Source organism: Condylura cristata, unplaced genomic scaffold, assembly GCF_000260355.1.
Source record: "Condylura cristata isolate star-nosed mole 26May11 unplaced genomic scaffold, ConCri1.0 scaffold00002, whole genome shotgun sequence".
In the NCBI taxonomy this organism is placed as follows: Eukaryota; Metazoa; Chordata; class Mammalia; order Eulipotyphla; family Talpidae; genus Condylura; species Condylura cristata.
In genome coordinates, this window is record NW_004567103.1 from 54,478,430 (window position 1) to 54,490,585 (window position 12,156).

The following is a 12,156-nucleotide window of genomic DNA, read 5'->3' on the forward strand; positions in this document are numbered from 1 at the left end:
CACGCCATGTGGTCACCTCCGGGGCAGGCGGGAACCAAACTCATGCAGAAGTGGCTTTCGCTTCTTAATGCTGTGCTTTAACCCGCTGCGCCACCAGGGAGGGCCATATTTCAGAATATTTTACAAACACTAATTCTTTAAACCCTTTCTTATAATATGTATTATGAAATTAATTATATATTTCTTATGAAAAAGCTAAGAGAGCAAAGTTATTTATTTAAAATCACATAGTACTTACCTGATGGAAACTGAGTAGTTCTTAGCTCCCACTAATCAACATTAACACCTATATAAAATAAAAACTGGTCCAGTAACACCTAAGGAATGTTAGTGTAGCCGCAAGAATGAAAATGTACTCAACAGCCAGCTAAAGAGCTATCTTTACAAAAATGAATAGTCCAGGATTTCTCTGGTAGCTTAGGGGTTAGCCTCAGTGTTATCAGCACTATGACCTGAGTTCGTTCTGATGCCTGCAAGGGAGCTTACCAGAATGGCACAGCAGACCTCTCCTGTCTTAGCTGATCCCTCTAACAGTGTATTTCAGTAAATCCACCTGTTCTGCTCCCTTCTCTGTCTAGAGAATCCTCTCATGTTCTGCATCTTTAAGCTTTACCCCAGTTCTTGTATGCATAAGTAAATAAATAAATCTTTAAAAAGGTTAAAAAGATAAGTATTCCAAATTAATCTCTATTAAGTATAAATAGTATAGTAGTGTATGTAAATATAGTATATGTATTTAAAAAGATAGTAATTTCATTTCATAGTATATTCTTTACTATTTTATTTTAAAATAATTATAGACCCACATGCAGCTATAGGAAATAATATAAACAGATGATCTCATGTATCCTTTACCCAGTTTTCTCTGATGGTAGCATCTTGGAATACAATGATAAAATATAACTAGGACATTGATCTTGATACAAATCACTGATCTTATTCAAGTTTCTTCAGTTTTACTTGTACTTAGTGTATAGTCAGCCTCTGAAAAGCAATGAAGTATAATTAATATACAAAAGAACTGGAGATATTTCATATGTATAATTTAATGAGTTTGGAGGTAAATATCAATCATTCATATTGTCACTGTAATCAACATAGTAAACAATTCCATCACTTTCAGTTTATAAAGTTAGGAAACAAAACGAACTGCCTGTTTTTTTTTGTGTGTGTGTGTGTCATGAACACTTAGCATAAAATATTAAATATGATACTGAGTTGTTTACTGTGTGTATAATGTGCAGAAAGAGCTGTAGAAGTTATTGCAGAACTTAAACTTTGTCTTTTGAACAATAACTCTTTGTATTTCCCATCATCAAGATCCTGGCTATGATATTTTTATCATTATTTTCACATCTGGTCTATTCTGGTAAGCAAAGCTCAAGAAAAGCCAAAGTAGTATAGATTATGAATCAAATACTCTCTCATAAAGACAGCATGATAAACTACTAGTATGTTAAACTTTACTGTTTAAGACAACTAATTTCCCTAATAGAGAACCCCAAACAAAATAAAGTAGCTGCTTTCTTAGAGAAGATCTTCATATTATTAGTTAACTTTTTCTATTATATAATAAGTGAATATATTTCAAATGACTTGTGAATTGTTTGAATGTCATGGGAGCTATGCAGTCTTTGTTGAGAATTCAGTGAGTGCTGTACTGACCATTGAGCAATGAAAATTAGTCAGTTGCAGTATTTTTTCCTCAAGCAGTATTACCATTTCAATGCTAGAGTAGACATACCCAGGCTATCAATAACCTTAGAGGTCATCATAAAAATATTAAAGTTATTAAAAGTAAATTTTGAAAGATCATCTGGGTAACTGTATTAATGGGAAAAACATAAATTTGAGTCTCCCCACACATCCACCAAAAAAAAAAAAAAAAAAAGAAGATTAGGTAAAGCCACAAATAACCACTGTCTGCACATTCTCTAGAACACAGAAATGTTCAGCTTATCTGTAAGTAGAAAATGAATACTAAATCCTAGCAAGTCATTACACACACCTATGTGCAAGCCTTCATGGAGAGCAGGATGGTCTGGGAAAAGTAAAACAAGACTAGAGAGGAACTCGACTGATAGGCTTTAAAATAAATACAAAATCATTTCCAGAAAAAGAAGTTTCTAAATACTAAAAATGTATTTGATAGATCAGAGTAGACTATGGGAAATAGTTTTGTATAGGATGCGGAGAGACAATTGTGAACAAGAGGGTGAAAGGGGAGAAATAAATACCCTTTGGAAGCTGAGCAGCTTAGTAAAACAGAAGCAAGAGGGGGAAATCTAGGACTTCAAAACAATATTTTTAAAAATAGAAGGGCAAATCCCTTCACACTGCCCTAGCCCCAATTCAGTTAGTAAAGAAACCGTTCTTTACTGAAAGCAGAGGACATTCATGAACTAAGAATCACATAAAATACACCAAGCTGTAAGTCTTGTTCACAGACATCCAAAAGTGACAAGAGGTACTGGGACAACCTTGCAAAGCATGAATTTTGGACCCCTATCTCATAACATGTGTAGACATTAACTCAAAATGGATCAAAGGTCTAAATGTAAGAACCAAAGCTTAAAAATTCTCAGGAGTGGCCCTCCGTGGTGACACAGCTGGTTGGAGTGATGCACTGCAAAGCTAGCTACGACAAGCATGTCAGTGCGAGTTCGATCACCTCCTGACCGACCCGCCTGCTGCTTCTCTCAGCCTTGTACTCCATCAATCTGCCTGTTCTGCTCCCCACTCTGCTTCTGGTGAATCCTCTCGCCACCCCTGCAGCTCTGGCCTGTACCTGAGTTCCATATGCATAAATAAATAAAATCTTTAAAAAAAAAAGTTCTCAGGGGCAAACATGTATATAAATCTTCCTGATCTTCAGTTCAGCAGTGGGTTTTTTTATATATGACGTGTGCAGTTTTATGGTTGCTTACGACACATCTATAAACAACCAAAATAAAAGTAGATTAATTTGGACATTGTCAAAACTTCAAAGGGCACACCATTAACACAGTGAAAAGAGAACCTACAGGAAAAAAAAAATTGTAAATCATATCTGACAAGGGACTAGTATCCAGAATATATAAAGAACTTCTTAAAGCAAAACAAACAGACTAATTTTAAAATGAGCAAAGGCTTTAAGATACATCTGCTAACAGGACATAAAAATGACCAGTACACACTTTAAAAGATGCTCAGTATCATCAGTCATTAGGAAAATGCAAGTCAAATCACAATGAAGTATTACTTCACACACACTAGGATGATTGAGGAAACAGCCATAACAAGTATTGGTAAAGATTTTTATAAAATGTGGAAACTACCTAAATGTCAGTGGATTGGTGACTAAATTAAAGGTGCTATAAGCATGTAGTAGAATATTACTCAGCCATAAAAAGTAATGACGTTCTGCTGCATGCTACAATGTGGATGAATCCTGAAAACATGCCATGTGAAAGAAACCAAGAGGTTGTGAATTATGTAACTCCACTTATATAAAGTGTCCACAAGAGGGCAAATCTGTAAGATAGAAAGTAGATGAGTGGTTTTCAGGAATAGAGGAAAGCCAGAATTAGAAGCGACAGCTGATGGGTATAAGATATTTTTAGAGTAATGAAAATAGTCTGTATACAGTGGTGACAGTTGTATAAATTTGGGAATATACTAAAAACCACTGGATATGTATTTTATTTATTAGTTTACTAATACTACCATAAAATATACCATAAAATATAGCAAATTGGGTGACTTAAACAATTAAGGTTATATTGTAGGGTTGTAGAGCCTAGAAGTCAAAGTTCAACAGAATTGATTTCATTATGAAACCTGTCTCTTGGCTTTTAAATGGCCATCTTCTTGCTGTGTCCTTACATAGTCACCCTTGGACTATGTCTTTTCTACCTTAATCTTTTCTGATAGGACATTAGTCATACTGAATCAGTACCTATTTATATGTCATCATTGTTACCTTCATTCTTTAGAGATCCTCTCACTAACTGTAGTTATATTCTGGAGTATTGGGGGTTAAATTTTAACACATGAGTTGGGATGGGCATGTGGGTCAGGGATATTATTCAGCCTGTTAACATTTTAAAAATTGTGAATTTTATAAATTTTTTATCTCTTTATGAAAATATAGTGACCACTTAAAACCCCCTGTAGGATTATAGAATTGAAAATATAGAAGAAAACATGACTTGTAATGTAAATAGTTTTTTTTAATTGACTATATTTGAGATAGTTTAAGTTCTATAGAAGCAATAGAAAAAGATATCAAGGAGCTACTTTATTAAAAAAAAAAAAACAGTCCAGACAGATACATGGGAATATTTGCTAAACATTCAAATACCTCATAGTCTCAGTGTTTTGTAAATTGTTTCAGAGCATTATACCATATGGGATTTATTCTAATAGTGCAAGGTTGACTCAATATTAGGAAAATTATTAATATAATACAACATACTAGTATAGAAGAAAAATCATATCGATATTGAAATTACCTTGAACAGAAATTAACACAACACAGAAAAAAACACTCAAGAAATGGAACTTAATGGATATTTTCTAAACACTTCTTAATGGGAAATACTAGAGGCATTTTCATTATTACATAATGACTTCCAATAACTTTTCTACTATTCAACACTTTATTGGTAATATTAGCCAATGTAATTAAACTAGAGTAATCATCAGAGGTATAACAATTGAAAAATAAAAAATAAATCTATAGAATTAAGATTACCAAAAGCGAAAGGGAAGAGGGAGTGTTATCAAAGTTGGGAGGGGCCACATGGACTACAGTAGAGGACTGTGAGTGCCTTTGTGATGGATGTGGTGTGGTAATATACATCCTATAGGATGTGATCCTATACCTCTAAATAATAAAAATGTTATGAAAACAATGTTACTTAAGTAAAAAATAAAAAATATATACTATTTTTCTTTGCAGCTGATTTGATAATAGTTGAAAAATCCTTAGAGCAGGAATCAACAAAATAGCCTGAAGACAAAATCTAGTCACTACATTTTTGTTTGTTTATTGCCTGTAGGTACTTTTCTTCTACAGTTGCAGAGTTGACTAGTTAAATAAACACAGATTAGCCACAAAGACTGAAAATGTTCTCTATGACATTTTTTAGAAAAAAAGTGAAATTAATGTAAGCAATAAATCAATAACTAGAAGGCTATAAAATTAACCTTCTAGTTACTGTAAAATTCAATATCCTGTGCATATCTTTTACATATACAAACCTTATCAGTTTAAAGTACTAGAAATAGGGAAGCCCCAAGCAACAACAAGCAAGATAAAAATACTTAGGAATAAATGTTAACAAGTACATAATAACTATTGAGGAAACATGGGAAAACTATAAAACACTTCAGAAAGACAAAAATTTACATGGGAATCAATGAAAAAAAAAAAAACATTTCCCAGGTGTTAGATTTCACTAATTATCCTTTAATGTTGCTTTTCTGCTCCAAGTTCTAATCCAGTGCACACTTCCTTTATTTGCCCTATATTATCCTTTGACCTGTGACAGTTTCTCAGTCTTATTTCTCATGGCTTTGACGGTCTTGAAAAGTGAAATATTTGGTCTGTCATCTGAATTTGGGTTTGTTGTGAAATATTTGGTTTGTCTTAATAATTTCTCCTGATTAGATGGGGACCCTGGGTATTTCAAAAGAATACTAGCGAGGTGAAATGTCCTCTTCAATGATATCAAGAAGTAGAATATTTTCTGTTTGGAAAATATTCACTGTCTGGTTCATTCAAAGGCAGGGATAGAGAAATGGGTTAAGATTCACTTCTTGAGCAGGGTAATTTTTACATACATTTGGATTCTTTTCTGAAAACGATTGGGCTTCTCCATTTATTTATCATTTATTTCTATTAGTATGAATTAACATTTATTTTCATCTTTAGGCATTTTCATCCTTAACACATTATTTTTGTAGTTCAAATACTTTCCTCTCTGGCCTTTGGGAGTTTGAGAGTAGACTCCCATGGCTCTTTGACATAGCTATCCTTTTGATTTATAAACATTTCCTTGCTTTCTAATACTACAAAATCCTCTATCTTGTCTTGAATTTTTCTTTCTCAGCCCTACAATCAGCTTCAGAGATCTTAATCCTTTTATTGGAGTGTGATGTTAGAAGCCAGGATCTTAGCACTGGGTGGTTTATACATTTGCAATTTCCCTGTAGTTTGAAATAATTTCAAAATAACAAGTAATATAAAAAATGAATTAAAAGTTACAAGATAAGTATTCTCTTTGTTGTTCTCAAGCTAAATTATTATGTCATTTATCAAATGTTATATTTTAAAATTCATAGCTTATTTTTAAATAAAAAGTACATTTACATTTTAGTTGATTAATAAATACAATTATTAATAAAAATATACTACAACCCAGTAGGATGTTTGTATGTTTTATTTGTACCCTTAAAATAGAAACAGTTGGTGATATTTACTTCTTGTGGAAAGCATTGAAGTCTATGATTAAATTAATAAAACTTGATATAAAAACTAATAAGTAAATAGACTTGTTCAACATGCATATATGAAAATAAGCATAATAGGGACATAAAAGAAGATCTTGACATTACTCATGACTCTTTTAAATAATAGTACCTCCACCCTCATATTCTACTTTAGTGAATAAGCATGATGTGGACAGCTTGACCTGTTGGACAGGAAATTCTGAATACAAAAATATAACTATGTAACATTGCGTAAGGAAGGTTTTACAAATACTACTTTGATCCATGACCTAGGAAGTTACTGTAATAGCTAGATGATTCTGTTCTACAACTTTTAAAGTCTTTGTTTAAAATATTGTTTTCTAAAATATAAGGGTAAATAAGGGAAGTGTACAAGTGAGATACATCTATGCTTTAACTCTTAGTGACACAAATAGTGTATTAATACTTAGTGTAGTAATATAAAAGCAATATGAATAATGACACTAATGATGTAACAAACTATTTGAATGGTCTAATCCTATTTTTACATAAAAAGGACTATAGGCATAGAAACGGGTCATTGTCAGTTTACCCACTGCTAACAGTTGGTATGTCACAAAATTAGCAAGTCACAGCATTTTTTCAAATTAAAGGAGAACAGAAAATGTCAGTGTTTAGCATATGATAAATATAATTTCTACTACTCAACCAGTTATTTCATGTGTTTATTTGTATGAGTCAAGGGGAGTGATTCCTGGATGGTGATGGTAAATATACTTATTTCAAGTCCAGATCAAAACTATTTGAAAAATATGTTTCTAAGCCTAGGACCCAAATACTTTAAAATAATTTTTATGGAAGGGTTTTGTTGGGTAAGAGAGGAGTTTGGAGAAAAAAGTTCTGGAAACATTTTCTGTATATTGTACGAAACGGTACAGAAAAGCAAGGTAACAAATCATACAAAGTAGAGATTTAATTTGCAGCTTCCTAATAAAGTACAACTCTTTCAAGTTTTCTCTACTGTGATGTTCTTATCATTTCACATTTCTTGGAAGCTTCGGGAGCCTAATGTCAATTCCCTTCCTCTCAACCTTGCTAAACTTTATTCCTGGGAGATAGCTAAATGTACTTCTGTAGGTATTAAATATAATATATAGTATATGTACTGTTTTAAGTTTCTTAAATCTTTCATAAAATCTGAATTGTCAAATATTTCTGGTCCCGATATTTCTCAAAAAGAGATTTTTTTTTTGTTACATGATTATTGGCTGGGTTGCTATTATTGGTGAAATCCTGTTACCAGCCTTAATGTTCATTCTTTTAAGTAATCTCTTTATTTCTGTAATTTGAAGATTGCATTCCACATTTTCAGTATACTATTCTGAGTGTGGCTATTTTTTTTGCTCCTCCATTACCTGTGGATTTAAATGTTATCTCAATTCTGAAAAATTTTCAGCTAAATGGTCGATATTGTTCCTCCATTATCTGTATGATTTATAGACTTCTTATTAGATATATATTGAAACTTTTACAACTGTCCTATTTCATACTTTTACTTAATATGACTATTTCCTTACACTCTACAGTTTCTACTCTTACATCTCTTCCTCAACATATATCCTTGAATTTGTTCTTAGAACTTGGAATTTTAAATTAAGATTATTAATAAATTTATTTTTATTTTATTTTTTATTGAGTTAACATTGGTTTCAAACATTGTGTTTCAGTAGTATAGCTTCATACCTAGACAAGTGTATATCATGTTTTCCCCATCATTTACATTTTCTTTATGTTTGACAGTCTCTTAGAATGTTAAATATGCTTGCCATGAAGCAATTCAATTTCTAGATATTCTACCCAGGAGAAATGAAAATTATGTTCACTCAAGCAACTGAATAAAGCAGCTTTATTCATACTTGACAAAAAAAGGAAACTGCAAATATTCTTCAACTTGTGAATGAATAGACGAAGTGTGTAATATCTATGTATCTCAGTAATATAAAAGAATGGGCTAATGATAAGTGCAGTAGTGTGAATGAATCTCATGTGTCTTATGCTGACTATAAGAAGCTAGACTCCAAAAGCCAAAAGCTACATACTGCAACAGTTGCACTTATGTGATATTCTGGAAAAGGTAAAACTATAGGGACAAAACTGATTATGCTTTTTGCTTGCCATCAACTTTTTGTATCAAAGAGGTAAGCTAAATAATGGCCCCTAAACCATCCACATCCTAATTTCTAGGATCCTAAAATGTTACCTTATATGACAAAACAGACTTGCAGATGTGATTAAGTATTGAGAGATGTAATTATTCTGGATTATCTGGGTGAGCGCTAAATGTAACCACAGGGCTCCTTTTAAGAAGGCAGGAGGCAAAAGGATTGCTAGGGAAGAAAATGGCAATAGGACAACAAAGCAGAGCTTGAGTAATATGACTAAGAGCCTCTAGGAGTGAAAGAAGCAAAGAAGCATTCTTCCTGAAACGCTCCAGAATAAACCAGATCTATAAACACCTTCATTTTAGCCCCATAAAGAACTGAAAATTTGTGTTTTTAAGACAAGTTTGTTAAATTTTGTCATACCAGCATCTCAAGAAGCTAATATAACTACAGAGGATGTGATGAAACATTCTGGAGTGATGGATCTTTTTTGTCTTGGTTGTGGTAGTGGTTATCACTGTAAACAGTGCCATAATTTGTAGACCAAATACAGTATAAAGTGTGAATTTACTATATGAAATTTGTACCTCAATAAACCTGACTTTAAAAAAATTACCTAATCTAGAACATATTCGCCTTAGAAATAAAACACTGCATTCAGGTTGGTATCTCAGATAGCCTGTGAATTTGTTGAAAGTACTATATAGAAGGTAACTTCTCTGTTAATAAATAGATCATAAATATTATTGAGCATAAATAAAGATGTTCTATGGAGGGAATGTACTCATAATTCTTATTCAATGAGCCAAATCTTGTACGTATTTACAAAGAGAAGACAAGACTTAAGGGAATACTTGCTACAAGGATTCCTAGAAAGTGTTTGTGTGTTTATGTGTTCAAAAAAACAGCTGAATGAGAAGAAACAACCATTTTTCCCCTATTCTAGAAATTGCAAGAGAATGTAGTTTTTGGAACAACTGCAGCTAAGAAGAGAATTACAGAGAAGCTGAGCTGGTGTTCTATTGCTGAACTGATAAATTAGTTAAACCTAGAACTGTCCAGTGTTGTTATATGAGATAATCAGTATTCTCCCTCCCTACCCCTTAGTTTGGGTAACCAAAAGTATATATGCCAGGTATCTTCTGTTATCTCCCCAAATCTATTACAATCTTCTCCACCCTGCATACTGTTCTGGGTGATTGACCTGGATGACTGGATCCAATTTCTTTGCAGGTTTCCACTGCTTTGGCCAATAGAAAGCCTCAGCACTGAGGTAAGGAGAAGAGTGAGATTGGGTTATTTATTCCCCTAACTGCCATTCTCAGGATTGCCTTGATGGTTGTGTCTCTTGACTGAAAGATCTACTTTCAAGATAGCCCTCTATCATGATTCCCACTTATACTATAATAATTGGAGATACTACACTATTTCTTTGGTTTCCTTACATGTGTTTTTATTAAATCTGTTTCAGTAACTTAATTTGAGTATATCATCCATTTAATACCTGAATACTTAACTGTATATTATCCAAACTGATAAAACACCTTTAAATATTACAAGTTTCTCATTCAGTGTAGTATTTTTCAGATCTGTTTAAAGTATTTATTTCTGTAGCATTATTTCTCATGTCTAGGTAATTTTTTCTCTTTCATATTCATCTTACTTCATCTTTACCTAAAGTTGTTTTATAATTTGTTATCCTTTCTGATTAATATAATTTATTATTTTTAACATCTTAAACATAGTTATTTTTATTTACTTATGATATATATATATTTTACACCATTGTTCATTTTTAAACTATGTTTGCTTTCTTTTCTCAGGTGTAGTCCCCATAGAATTTCCACCACCAGTTCACCCGTGCACATTCACCATGATTCCCCCTGATCTTCCCTCCTTCATTCGATTCCGTCTCTCCCTCCCCTGAAGAATGTCTTTGATTTATAGTTGCCTGGGTTTTGTTTTATTTTGTTGTATTTTTAAAAAAGATTTATTTATTCATGCTTACAGAACTGGGGTATAGACCAAAGGTATGATGGGTGAGAGGATTCACCAGAGACAGAGTGGGGAGCAAAACAGGCAGACTGAAAAAAATACATAGCTAAGGTTAGTAGTGGGTAGGTCAGGAGAGGTCTTCCACACCATGGGGTCAGCTCCCTGGCTGGGGATGGAACTCACGCTGCAGTGGCTTCAGAGATCTTCATAATGCGGTGCTTTAACCCGCTGGTGCCACAAGGGAGAGCCCTGTTTGTTGTATTTTTAATTATATTTGCCTTTTTTGGTTCCCCTGTAGCCTCCCATAAGTGAAACTGCGTGATACTTTTCTTTTTCCTTCTGACTTACTTCTTTTTCATTTCATTCATTTCCTTGTTTGCATTCTTCAATCCCTTGATAGCTTGCCTCATAATCATTTTTGTCCTTCTCATCTTTTTGTTTGTTTAGCATGATGATTTTAAATTCTCTGTCTGGTAGGCTGAGCAGTTCTTCTGTTTCTGGTGATTTCTGCTCACTGATCTTTTTGTGGTGAATTTTTCCCCTGTGGACTTGCTTAAGAATTTGTTTTCTTTGCCTTGTCATATATTTTCTAATATTTTCTATTCGTTGAGACCCAGTGTTGCTATTATTGACCTGCATTCTTTCTGGACGTTCTTTCTGGGATGGCTGAAGGACTTCTTGACACTTCAGTTGTGGAGGATGTTCTGAGTTGTGCTTTATTTCAGTATCTCTTGTTTTTCCAGCCCCCACTGTGTGGAATTATGACTGTCATCCAACGAAGAACAGTCAGGGTCTCTTGTGTTCAGCTTCTTCCGGTAACATGTTGAGCCCTAGTCTCCAGAAGGTGCAGAGCTGAGTTGTCTCTCTACCCCCAGGTTTTTAGCGGGCAGAAGAGCAACAAGCCTGCCATCTGAGGTACTTCCTAGTGCCTGGGCACTCCCAGATTGTAGTTCCCCTATCTGAGCTCCCCAATATCTGAGTCTCACTCAGTTATCTTCCTTCTAGTGAGTCCAGGGTGCACTCATTTGGGTTGAAACTCATAGTATGTAAGTCTACAGTCTGTTTTTAGTCTTATATTCCTGTGTGAGATTGGTGGTAGTGATTTCAGCTGCTTCTCTCTGCTGCCATCTTGACAGAACCTCTCCTTCTGATTTATTTCTCTGAGCTCCATGTTGCTGCAAAAGGCATGAGTTTATCTTTTTTTTGATTGCGGAATAGTATTCCATTGTGTATATATACCACATTTTGATCCAGTCATCAATTTGGGGGCATATGAGTTGTTTCCAGGTTTTGCCTATTATAAATAGTGCTGCAGTAAACATAGGGGTACAGGAATTCTTTTGATTCAGTGTTTTGGTGTCCTTTGGGTAGGTCCCTAGGAGTGGAATTGCTGGGCCATATGGTAGTTCCATTTTTAGTAGTCTGAGGAACCGCCATATAGCTTTTCAGAGTGATTGGACCAGTTTGCATTGCACCAGTGGTGTAGAAGAGTTCTTTTTTTTTTTTTTAAGATTTATTTATTCATACAGAACTGGGGTACAGG